Raw genomic sequence first — 13,909 nt, forward strand, 5'->3', positions numbered from 1 at the left:
ATTTAAAGATTATAAAGGGGAAGGGAATTTAAAAATCACATGGTCATTTAAGGGGATGAACAAGAAAGTAAATTTGTTAGCTAGTTATTAGAAAAACATACATACACAAAACACACATATACACATACATAAATGTTAATTATGCATCACAAGTCTTAGATGCATGGAAAAAGTTAATATCAGAGTACAGACTATTAAATCTGTAAAGAAGCCTTCTGCAATCTAGCTCAGTTTAATCTACAATTAGTATCTCATTCAAATGTTTTGCTCCAGCAAAACACCCCATACCGTGCCTCTCTATATAACTACACTTTTTATATGGACTATGTAACTCCCACTCCTCCTGCAAAATGTAGTTCCTAAAAGTTAAACACATTGCTCAGGGAAGAATTATTATTTTTAAGTATTTTATCCATAAAAAAGAATCAACAAAAATAAATTAAAAATGGACTTCAAGAGTTAGAAAAGGAATGTAAAATTACACTGAAGCAAAACAGAACAAATTAACAAAGAAAAAAGCAGATAATAACAAAATAGTAGAAGTAAATTCAAAAGCTGGTTATTTGAAAGGGAAAAAAAATCACTGGTGAGCCTTTTTTTAAAAAAGAAATAAAGTATAAATGCACAAAACTAAGTGATAAATGGTAAAAAAAAAAAAAAAACCCAGTCAAAATAAATTTAAAAGAATCATAATAGACCATGTTGCTAAACACTATGCAAATAAATTTGCAAATGGATAATTTTCTAAGGAAATATAATTTGCCAAAACTGACTTCAGAAGAGATAGAAAATCTCAAGACTGATTTACATAGAAAAACCTGAGAAATTTGTCAATAGATAATACAAAAGCAGCAGTCCCAGATGGTTTCATGGAGAGATTTTTTAAATCTTTAAAGATCAGATAATTTCAGAGCTTCTAAAACCTCTCCAGAGAATAGGTTAAAGAAGAAAACTGACTGGTCCATGAAAGACTGCATATATACACACGAACCCTCACGTCAATATCACCTATGAATATCAAAGCAAAAATCTTAAATCAAAGATTATTAGCAAATATAATCCAGGTGTACACAAAAATGATCATACATCATGACCAAGTCCAAGAATTTGAGAATTTTTAATATTAGGAAATCTATTAATAAATTTTTATAATACTATTAACAGATCTCAGAAAAATACTTTATTGTCTTTGTGTATGCTAAAAAGCCATCTGCCAAAATTCAATTACCATTTTAGATTAAAATACTCAATAAAATAGAACTAGATGACAATTTACTATATATGATATAATGTATCTAGCTTAGCCCAAAAGCCACTATCATGCTTAAAGGGCAACAGTAGAAGCATTAACAACAAAATCAGAAACAAGACAAAAGCCCACTATCATCAGATTAATACTGTACTGAAGATACCAGCCAAAAAATTTAAATAAGAAAATGAAGTTATAAACATATATTTTGGAAAGGAAGTGGTAAAACTATTACTAACCACAGAGAACATAAAAATATAATTGTACGTGTAGAATATCCAAGAGTCAACTGGCTTTTGGCATATACAGTTGACTGGAATTAAATACACTGGAGGAAAAAAGGTTTTGAGAGAGTTGTATTTGCAAAGAGACTGTAACCAGATGAGATATGTAAAAGACCTCTAAGCTTCCAACCTTCTATTGGAAGGAAGCAAATTGAGAAAGCTGCTCAGACACCAGTAAATGGATACTTCCCAATGCTTTCTTTATATAACTAAGGAGGATAATGGAAATGGAAGATCCAGAGGTTAAAGCCAAAATCCACGGAGCTCAAAAACTGGGTAGCTATACCCAAAGAGCAGAACCAGGACCTAATTCAAGGTAATTTTCTTACCTTCAGGATAGTAGGCTGGCAATATTTACCCAGATGCAGTTCAGAATTGCTAAGGACCTCTGACTGCCATATGGTGCCCATTCTTCTCTTTTTCAAATGGCAGTGATTATTGCCAAGGGAGACAGAATAAAAAACAGTATCTGTATTTGCAAGTATATTCATAGAGATGCATATGAAACTAACAATAGTAATTACTGCTTTAGCCTGCATGGAAACTAGAAAAAACTGGAGACAACATGGAAAGGAGACAGACTTTTCTCTGTACGTATTTTCATATTTATAACTTTTGGAATCATGGGAAAGCATTTGTATCCAGAAAATAAAATAAAAAATGAAAAAGAATTTAAAATATGTCATAGGACGTAGTGAATTACTAGAAAAGGGGTTAAAAGAAAAAGATGTAATATGATGATTCCTATATTTCTGGTTTGCTCAATTTAGCACAATACGCCAAGGTAGAAAATATATTGTAAGCATATATCTGGGAAATGAGACTATGTTTTAGGTACATTGAGTGCCAATAATATCTAAAACTAACCATTGGTCTTAGGTGACCAACGATTCAGGCTTGAGCACTGAAATTCCCACATTCTAGGAACCCCTCCTTAGGATGCAAACTATTCTGGTTTTCAGCAATGAGTACAGAACGTTAGGGGAAAAGTACAAAACCGTACCTACGGCAGCCCAAAAAACTGAGGCTAAAAGTAACACTCTACATATTTAGTTTCAAATGGATATGGCATAGATTACCCTCTTTCAGTAGTTACTGTCACTGTTTTTTCCCTAACCACTGATGTTGGCAACTGTGACTTGTAGTTCATAATATTGTAACATCCATTGTCGCAACACTCTAAGTGATGTGACTTACGTGTGCACCCTAAGTGCACTATAATCATGAGCATTAACAGCCATCTTTGACTGTGGATTAACTGCGTGCTTTGTATTGAGGCAATGCTAGTTTAATTTTAACATTGTGAATACGGTAACCATGTTTTTTAAGAGTTCAGATAATGAAATGAGAATGATTATAATTCCAATGCCAGCATAACCCAGACAACTGTATTATTTTAATGACATGTAGAAAGACACATACAAGTGGATTAGGGAGGTAAGTAACCAAAATAGAGCATTCTACACAATAGGCAGAAAGGAATTTGGGACTGGGCATGGTGGAAAAGTGGATGCAAAAGCACAAGCGAAACTAAATTTTATAAATCCTAGATGAAACAGGCAAGTACTTCTAAATCAGTCAAACGTCTTTTTATCTCCCCAAAAGACACCAACGCTCAGTCAGAAATAGTCACTGTATTAGCTTGTGGACATACCACAAGAATAAACACGTGTCCTACCATCCACTGATTACTGTATAAAAATGAATAAAGTTACATTTCCTGATTCAGAGGTTGCATCATGTAGGCAAACAAAAGGAGAAATTTTGATAATAGATGTGTTGGCCTATTAGAGTATAGACTTGATTAGTCAGAACTTATTAACAATCACGCTTTTTACAGTATATCAAGTGATTCATTGAATCATGGCAACATTGAAAAAAATGTTTCCTCTAGTTCTTAGGTGCTTTGATTTGAAAAATGGAGTTTCAAATCATTTTCTAGATTTTTATGAAAATATTATGAAACCACAGAAAACAAAAAAACAAAGAATGTTGATATCTTGTCCAAAGAAAAACTACTTTGCCCAATTAGTTTCCTATTGCTGCTGTAACAAATTACAAATGGAGTGGCTTAAAACAGCACAAATTTATCATCTTACAATTCTGGAGGTCAGAATTATGAAATGGGTATCACTGGGTTAAAAATCAATCCATTAGGGCTAAAAATCAAGGTTCTAGCAGGGCTGAGTTCCTTTCTGGAGGCTCTACGGGAGGAGCTCTTGGTTTTTCCATCTTCTAGAGGCCACTTCCATTCCTTGTTTGGTGGCCCCCTCTCATCTTCAAAGCAACCAATGGCTGGTTGAGTTTCATACATCACATCAGTCTTACACTGACTCTTCTGCCTCCTCCTTCCAACTTTAAGGGCCCTTGTAATTACATTGAGCCCACTAGAATAATCAAGAATAGTCTCCCTGTCTTAAAGTCAGTTGATTAGCAACCTTAATTTCATCTGCTACCTAAATTCCCCTTTGTCATGTAACACAACATATTCACAAATTCCAGGGATTAGAACTTGAACATCTTGATGATTTTGGATTTTACAGAAATGTAAAAATATATCCTCCTTAGACATGTGCTTACAAGAAGGCTATCATTGTCACTGGGCATAGAAAAGATGTTGGCTTGCCATAAATTTTGTCAAATATGGAACAAGAATAATGTTCTTCTCTAATTTGGATATACATTGAGGATAAGAATGAAGAAAAGGATTAAAATAAAAGAGACATTTATGTGCTATTTCTCTAAATCTGTTTGATGAACTCGGAGTGGCCATAAGGAATCTAGAAAAAAATGAAGTGACTGCACCTGAGTTGTTTGATGTTTAGGTTGAGACAAAAACTCACACAAACTACTACAAAACTCCAAAAAATATCAGCAGAAAAGGATAGCCAAGTTAAAGAGGATTTTCTCCTTTCTTGACTAAAACTGCAATTAATTTGGAATCCAATTTTGATTTTATAAATTCAAATTACTTCTATGCTTTAAAACCATTATCCTCGAGAAAGAGAAGTTTAACTTATGGTGCCATAAAATGAGCTCTGAAGTTTTAAAAATGATGGCTATTTTAGACAGGGATAGCCTATATGGTAAATTTACAGACGCAAAAGACCTGGTTAACAGTTGATCTACCAAAACAAGCCTGTAGATACAAAGTGGATAGACAGATCTGGAACCTAATTCTAACAGGTGTAAATACCTACCACTGCTAGGAAGTAAAATCCTAAGTAATCAAATGATTTTGTTGAGAGGATATTAGCTTGATGTTATCACATTGGGCTGATACCGGGAATTAGTGTAATGAGGTCTTGATAAGAGCAGAGCTTCAAATCAAAGTAAATTTTACATATAACTATATTCAGTTTCACTTTACTTAAAAGAAAAGAAGGATGAACTAAAGGCTGCAGAGAGTTTAGAGAGTGTTATTGGAAAAGGAAACAGAAAGAATAAAAATATCCTACCATATCCTGGGACAGAAAGAAACACAATATTGTTATTTTGTGTTAAATATAGGTAATATCTGTTTACTTCTTTTGCATTTAACTTCTCCATTTATAATCTCTAATTTATTTACCTTAAAAATTCACAATAACATAGTCTACAAAATTTAAATATCCCATAAAAGTTCAAAAAATCGTTAAAATAAATTGTTTATCAGAGGACAGATTGAAACATAAAATATTGTTTTATTTTTATACATATTATTTGCTTAATTAGTCCTGTTAATTACTACTAATTGATACTTTTAGTTATTCTACTATTTTGTTTAAATAATAGCAATTATGTAACAGAAAAGTAAATAATAAGGAACCATATATAATTTCAAATAAATACCTATCTTTCATAATGTGATGTGAAAGTAACAACACACACGCATATAATTATTATATGTCATGTTATGTCATATTGTTATTTTTGGACTGGCACGGTATGACTATGTCCCAGATTGGCTCTCTGAAAAGTTGATTACCCTAGTACTTGGATTTGAAGCCAAAGAGATTGATCTGGGCTGGAAATAAGGATTTGGGAGTTAAAAAAAAAATCACTCCCACCTTTGCGCTACTTTTTACACGTTCACATTACAAAATCACAATATATTGTAATTATTTGTATTCCCACTAAACAGTGAACATGCTGAGAGAAAGAACTATAGAATAATTACCTTTGTTCCTCCAGTACCCAACACAGTGTCTGGTATATATTAGGCTCACCATAAATATTTGTATGAAATTGTCTCTGAAAAATTTAGAGAGTATTTTTTAAAATATTAACATGTTACATACGGTGGAAATATTTTATATCAAAAAGAGTAAGAAAAATAAGAGAATGAGTTGTGCAGCAGTACAAGCAGCATTATATTTAAAAGGTGAACATTCAGCTTGAAAAAAAATCGATTTCAGACATAGTTTTCTTGGAAAGACCAATATAAAATGATGTTTCAAAGGCAAGAAAGCACTTCACATACACACCGGTATGCAAATCATATCATATAAGTTAACAGGAGACCATGTGTCAAATTTGCAAGGAAATGTTACAGATTTATTTCAGTTATATAAGGAAATGAAGCCACTTGTGTGAAGATAATTTTCAGCATCAAGTACTAAAAGAATTGCTGACAAACTGATTAATATGGTTAAAAGTTGATATCTTTGAAATTTATATCAAAAACTATATGCAAAAAGCTTTAAAAAACTTATGAAATTAGGCAAGAAATATCTAACAGTTGATTTATCCATATAAAGCTAGAAAGTTAATGAGTTGGGGTTCTTCCCCTTTAAAATGTCACTTAGCTCTTAATGGCTGACTACTTTTTTTTCCCTATATGAATATTGTTCTTTTACTTCTTTGGAAAGCAAACTATTTCAAGTTCATCTTCTGAGAGAAATACAACATTCTTAAAAGAAAACATAAAAAGTAATTTAATATAATTTCAGCTTCAAGGATAGATTCTAATAATCCAAAAATTACCATTTCTACCAGAAGTAATACAATGAAATTTAAATATTTATTATATTTAAATTATTTTTATGGATTTTACATGTTAAGTGTATGATATAGCTCAACCCAAAAATATTTCAATGATTTTATTAAAATGTATTTTAAAAGAAAGAGACTATGAGTCTTTTCCTAAGAAAGCTAATCTCATGCTGAATAGTTTAACTAGAAAATCATTATTTAGTTGATTGGGAGTGGGGAGGTACTTAAGGACAGATGAAAAGAACCTCAAGACATTTTCCAGCACTGTTCTTCCCTATTTCTTCCTTGTGCGGGACTTAGAATATCAGCAAGGCTCTACTTAAATCCATTGGGTTAGAAATGCACAGCTCCTGAGTGTTATAAGGCTGTTTATGATACTAAGTTTTATTTTTCTTTGAATTGCTGCTGTTAGATCATTTAACTGCCCTAATTTTTTTTTTTATTATTAGTTTTGTACCCTAAGCAAAGGCTGCCTCTTAAGGAAAATAAAATAGCAGAGAGTAAATTCTGGGACAAATCACATTTATTAAACAGTTCAGCGAGAACTTTCTCAAGAAAAACAAAAATTGTGATAATTGTATCTATTTCGATTTAAAGAGACCCAGGAAGGCCTCTTTAAATGTGGCAAATCTCAAGCAGCCTAAAATGCCTTTAACAGGCCCCAGCATCCAGCCACTCACTAATCTGTGATTTCTAATTACTTTTGTAGTTCGTCACTGTTCAACACAATCAAATCTAACTGACCAGAAAATTTTGGTCAGATTATACTAAGCTATGGCTAAATTTTTCCCATTATTCTGACTTCTTTGTGAGCATCTCAACTTTACTGTATGTTAAACCTTAAATTAGATTTTGATAAGATATTTATCTTATCAAATTATCAAAATTCCTCAAACTGTAATATTCACACAGGAGCTACAGTATTCTTAAATCCATTGTCATGTCTTTTTTTAAAACTTAATTCATACTCATTCTTTCTATGTTATTAAAAACAATGGCACTTTGTTTTTACAAACAATTAACACTTCATTTGAAAGCCATGACTAATGTCAAATGCTAAAGGTGAACTTATGTTAAGTGCATATCAGACCATCTTTCATTAGCATGAAAAGAATTCAAGCCTGAGGGTTATTAGTTTCAAAACCACTGATGAAGTGTACATACAAGAAAGGTGGCAATTAACTACCTTAAGTTAGAAGCTTTCATTATTTTATTTTCATGTTGGGAATCAGTGAGTTAAAAACAGTGGATTAGACATTTCTGTCAGTAATTCTCTAGGCCTAGAAAGATAAAAAAGAAACAATTGTTTGTTGTTTAAATGTCTACTTTGTCCTTATATTCTGTGTGTTACCAAAGCATTGAAGATAAACATATATGAATTTATTCCTTAAAGAAAATGCTTAATCACACTGGTAAATTTTTTTTTTTTTACAAAATGCCTCTATAAAACAAGACAATAGGGCATAAGATAGCATCATTAGAAAGCCTCCCTGTGTGGCTTATTTTAAATTCTGTCAGCTAACATTTTCACTTATATGTTTATACGTTTTATACAATATGTAGAGCCTTCAGAGGACAGCATGGATGTTTGAAAAAAAAAAAAGCAGAGATGTTTTGTTAACGTCAGTTACCGTGGGTCAGCCAAGGAACAGATCCAACCAGTTCTGATCAGTTTGAGCATTAACATCCAAGTACTTCAGTTTTGACTTGGCTATCAAAGAAATGGACCACAAATACTTAACATCATTACAACATGCCTGGACTATAATATCTAATGCAAAAGCCTTTTAAAACATTATTTTGGGATTATACGATTAAGGCAGTAACAGTTTCTACTAATACAGGAAAAAATTACCTGAAAGATATAGCACACCTCACACAATACACTCATTCTCAAAATTGATCATACCTGAAGTGACTTGAATTTGGCTACAAACGCATATGATCATGAAACGAAAAGCAATAGAAGTATTAAAGAAAGAAGCTATTGGAAGCTACCAACTAAAGACATAAAATTTCCAGGTCCTTCTAATTTCCCTTTATCATGGGGATAGCACATGTGGCTCCCTACAGTCATAGGTTCAATTTTCTTGTAGACATAAATTCTGATTTAAATTGAGCCAAAGGGAATAGATAAGACCCCCAGAGTGTATTGACTTGGCCCACTTCCCATCTTCCACTAGGCTTGTTGCCTAATTGTCATTAGCATCTGATAAAAATGTGCTTATTTTCTCGGCAAAAATATAGGTTTGAAAGGCAGTAAAAGGTGATAAAACTAGATACATAGGCTGTGCAACTATGACATACAACTATCTACTGGGGCTTTGGGAAAAAAAAAAAAAAACGAGGAGGATTGGCAATAGATGTTAGCTCAGAGCCGGTCTTCCTCAGCAAAAAGAGGAGGATTAGCATGGATGTTAGCTCAGGGCTGATCTTCCTCACAAAAAAAAAAAAAACAAAAAAGAGATACATATACGCCATTGCTGTAAAAAGGAAAATTTTAAAAAGCGCAAAAACTGATGGAGGTGGAAAATTGTTAGAAAACATACTTATTTAAACTACTATTCACTTTTTTCTATATAAAATAATACTTGTGTTAAAATATTAATCAAAAGAAACTAGAACTTTTAACTACTTTTTAAAGAATCATAAAACTAGTCCCAAATAGGTGGTATGACTCTCCTTTAGCTGTTCACATGATTTTTTAGTGAAAATTCCCATTAAGAGAGATGTTAACTAGTAATTTATAGGCTAGGTTTTATTCTTAGGTTATGTATTTATTATTATTATTATTATTTATTCTTAGTACTAGACTCAAATTAGGTCAATTAACGAAAAAAAAATCTCAGAAAAAAATATTAAACTGATGAATCATTTAAGTATATTATGGTTAAAATATCATTTTTCCCCTAATTCTAGTATATAATTCAAAGGAAAATTCAAACCAAAAACTATTTTTATTTTACTTATTTATTTGTAATATGTAAAAAGGAGCACATATACAGCTCAACACATGCTAGGCAATATTGTAAGTGTTTTACATAGTAACAAAATTTTACAACCATATATTGAGTTGAAATGATCTTAGAATTTATTCAATCCCAGGGCCAAGTTCAATCCTCTCCTGCTTCCTCCTCCCCCACTCCACACAATTTTCTTCTTTGTCCAGCTTTAAAATGCTTGAATTTGAATGGCTTTAGAGGGGGCACAGCCTCTTTGCCCACAGGGCCTCCATTCCCTACTGTCTCATACCCAGCCACTTCGTACATTATATGCCTAATCTTCTAGGCATATGAATTTGTCACCCTTCCTTGATTTATTCTAACCCCTTCAATTCAGAATCAAGAGAATACTCAAAAGGTTAAATGATTTATCCAAGTTCCTAAAGTATGTTGGTGGCCATGCTGGGTCTGCTCAGATTTCCCAGCTGTTGCTTCTGTGCTATCTCTTGGCCCTCTGTAGCATCCATGCCATGTAAAGTTTTATACATAGTAAGCCTGAACCAGCATTTAAACATTGACTGCAGCTAGTGCTCTACAGAAAAAAGTATTTCAATCACACACTGGGATCAGCTCCTCAAAATAGGAGTGTTCCAGGAAGAACTAGAAACTCTCTTTAGGATGCATCTTCACACTCTAATGCCTAAATGAAAGTTCACAGTCTACATGTGGCCACATGGGCCACTCACAGACACATGTTCCAAAAGGTCAACCAACCTGTATAAATTTGGAATAAATAAGCAATGCAAAGCCATGCTGTATCATGGCACAAAATGCATTGTTGTTGTCATCTTAGTAAAATCAGTAAGCCAACTTAAAAAAAAATGAGACTAATTTGATTACTTATAATAAAATTTACAATTGTATAAAAACAATTGATACTACAAAGCAAGGAAATTGCACCAATTTCAACAGCCACACAGAAAATAAAATATTTAGAAAATACTATCCAAAGAAAATGGGCTCAAGTCTATAAAATAAAAAAATGAATAGCAATTGGAATATATAAGACTTTGCCACAGAATAATGCTCTCATTCTTCTTTCTTCTAAAATTAGCAGCTATTGGCACATTATAGAGGCATGCCAAGCTTTTATTAAAAGCTGATTCAAGAGTAAAAGTCTTACATTCTAATTAAAGTAATCAGGTCTTACTTCAATTGAAAGATCCTAGTGCAACCAGAAGGTCTTTGCAGGTTACAGGAATCTGACAAGCTGAACCCACGGCTCTTCATCCAGGTGCCTAACAGTCAAAGCTCATTTCCTGTTCATAAATCAAAAAACAGAGGTGATCAATTTAAATTGGGAGCTGTATTAGATAATTCATCAGTTGGCTCCTGAATTTTATTCTTTAGTTAATGCTTTTAAGAGTTACTGTATCAGTTCTTTTTATCATAAGCAGCCTAAAATTCTTCATTCTTTTTTGGAAGTCAAGAAAGTATAGACTTTTTTTTAAAGCACAGCATTTTATTTTAAGGACAAATGTACACATAAACATAAATTTCTCTCTTGCTCTCATTTTCACACGTGTTTACATTTATGCCTTAATTTAGCTAGCTAGCTAAATGGCACACTTAAACTTAGTGCCACGCACTACTAAACACAAAGAAATATAAAGCAGAAGGCATGTAACTAGACGCAAAGTGACTTATTATCTCTTTGGGGCGAAAAGGTTAACCAAAGGAAGAAATGTGTAGTTGAAAGAGCAGGACTGAAAGCCTGGCTCTTCTATTGAACACCTGTGTCACCATGGTAATTTCTGTAACTATTTAAATATCAATTTCTTCACTTTAAAATTAGGATGAAAATAGGTAACTTGAAGAACTATTGTAAGAATTAGAGACGTTGTATATAATGTGCCTGGCATATTGTATTGACTGATATTAGTACATAGTATTTTAGGACACTGACAGTCTTTCCCTATTATTTTATATCTTCTAATGCCAAGACTGGTTTTTCTACATCTCATATCTGTGGGCTTTGATATTAAGTAATAATGCCATAATTATAGAGCTGCATATTTTTACTTCCTCTATTTTTTTATCTTAGCTTTGAGATATCTGAAAGTTGTATGAGGTTTTTATCCTCCTTTTGAAATTACACACTCCAAATAAGCTATTATTTTCTTCAGTCAAGGTCAACTTGCAGTATTGCATAAGCTTGTGACTAGGGAAAATAATCTTGCCTCTCTGCTGTTAGGTTAACTTTCTCTTAGCTCTCCTAATGTTTTCTTCCTCATTTCAAAATCTCACATCTCCCTTAAGCTTTACATAATAGAAAATAATGTGTCATAAAGTACTCAACTACCAAAATACAGAGTAAAATAATATTTCTGAATTTTTATCTTAAATTCCTTCTTCTTTCAGGGAAAAATTGCTTAAGGTAGATCCTGTAGATTCATCCAATTTGCAAGTCCCATCCAACTCTTCTTTGTTTTCTCAAGAATTTCAGAGCTTCCTGATAAGAGTAACCTAACTTGGTTAATATATGAATGATAAGCTTTCTGGACCCACTTATAATCAAATAAAGTCCTTGGCTCAAGATTAGTGACATTACATCAATCAGTACAGACACATACACATGCACGTACACACACAGTTCAGGACATTTTAGAATATCTCATTTGTGGGGAATAAAAGGGATATGAAATAGGGAGGATTGAATTCTCAACTTTTATTTAAAAGTGCCTCAAGATACTATTCACGGGCAATGTTGTGCAAGAAATCAATTATTGTCTTAGTACAAATGTAGGCTTCTGCTTTCCCTCAACATTGAAAATGAAGAAGGAGACATAACAAAAATGGTATAGGCATGATCACAAAGAGACTTAAGTCTTCAAGCTACAAATCACAGGAAATCTAAGTCACATGGAACTTTCCTCCTAACCTTTCTTTTAGTATCTAATTGGATAAAAATGGCATGCTGCAGGGGCTGACCCGTGGCATAGCGGTTAAGTTCACATGCTCCACTTCAGCTACCCGGGGTTCACAGGTTCAGATCCGGGGCACGGACTGACGCACTGCTTGTCAAGCTATGCTGTGGTGGTGTCCCATATAAAGTAGGGGAAGATGTGCACGGATGTTAGCCCAGGGCCAATCTTCCTCAGCAAAAAGAGGAGGATTGGCAACGGATGTTAGTTCAGGGCTAATCTTCCTCATACACACACAAAATGGCATGCTGCCATCTGCATCTCTGCATTTGATTAAAAATCAAACAGTATAGGGGGCTGGCCCGGTAGTGTAGTGGTTAAGTTTGAGTGCCCCACTTCGGCAGCCCGGGGTTTGCAGGTTCGGATCTCAGGCACAGACTTGCTCAGCACTTATCAAGCCATGCTGTGTCAGGCGTCCCACATGTAAAGTGGAGGAAGACGGGCATGGATGTTAGCCAGGGCCAGTCTTCCTCAGCAAGAAGAGGAGGATTGGTAACAGATGTTAGCTCAGGGTTAATCTTCCTCACCAAAAAAAAAAATCAAACAGTATAGATTGGGCTAGATAGGTGAAAAGTCATATGCCATCTTGTTTAACATAATGTCTTTAATCAATCCTTGCTTTTCCTAACCTCAAATTCAAGATTCTATTTACTAAATGGAATGAACTCTAGTTTCATGTATTGAAATGCATTATTCAAGATGTGATTTTCTCAGGTCCTTAGGGAAACTTGCCTTAATCACTTCCTTGTGGACCTTTCAAAAAGTACCTGAAGTTGGAATACTGGAGACAGAAGGAAGCTTGAAAACTATCTCATTCAAATACTCACACAAACACCTAGCATCAGCCTCCAATAGATGTTTTATTTGATAATAGACTCCATCAGACTCTATATCCAATCTTTTAGGAATAAAACCTCAGAAATTAAAAGCCTTGCTTGTCTATGGAGAATTTTTCTCTATACAGGGTATTTTAAATGGTATACATTTGTACCAGAAAGACAAAATGGCACAACTCTTTGGAAATTGTCTTTAGTTCTGATAATGACTTGATACAAACATATTAACACATAATTGGGTTTTATTAAGCACCATATATAAAAACAGAAAAACAAAAACAAACAAAAGAACAACCAACACACACTATTTTCCAATATAGCAAAGTTTCTGTGGGATAAATATAATATTAACAAACATTCTTTTATATGGTTATCATTTTGCTAGCTTATGCAGGATGATTCTTTCCTAAAACAGTTTTCTTCAAGCCACTCTACTGATCAAGAACTAACAAAAATTTCCTGTTGTCATTCACATAAATTTCATTTTCAGTTTAACATCCATTGAAAGCCCACCATGGGCTAAGCATATCAACTCCAAATACTTGTATATGGCTTCGGGATTCTTTAATATCTTGATCCACCTCTGAGATTCTTGAAAGCAAGGACTATGCCTTGGATAGCAGGACCTATCATTGTGCCA

At 33.4% G+C, this 13,909-nt stretch overlaps 1 protein-coding gene across 4 annotated transcripts in view; it reads right to left on the minus strand.

The window, feature by feature from the left end:
* Positions 1-13,909, minus strand: part of NAALADL2 (N-acetylated alpha-linked acidic dipeptidase like 2) — a 1,285,146-nt gene that overhangs the window by 1,001,036 nt on the left and 270,201 nt on the right. For all 4 annotated transcript variants that reach the window (XM_058556330.1, XM_058556331.1, XM_058556328.1 and 1 more), the window contains one exon: positions 10,660-10,768. The gene's annotated coding sequence lies outside the window, so the exon portion shown is untranslated. The remainder of the gene's footprint in view (positions 1-10,659; positions 10,769-13,909) is intronic.

This window comes from Diceros bicornis, chromosome 15 (assembly GCF_020826845.1).
Source record: "Diceros bicornis minor isolate mBicDic1 chromosome 15, mDicBic1.mat.cur, whole genome shotgun sequence".
Classification (NCBI taxonomy): domain Eukaryota; kingdom Metazoa; phylum Chordata; class Mammalia; order Perissodactyla; family Rhinocerotidae; genus Diceros; species Diceros bicornis.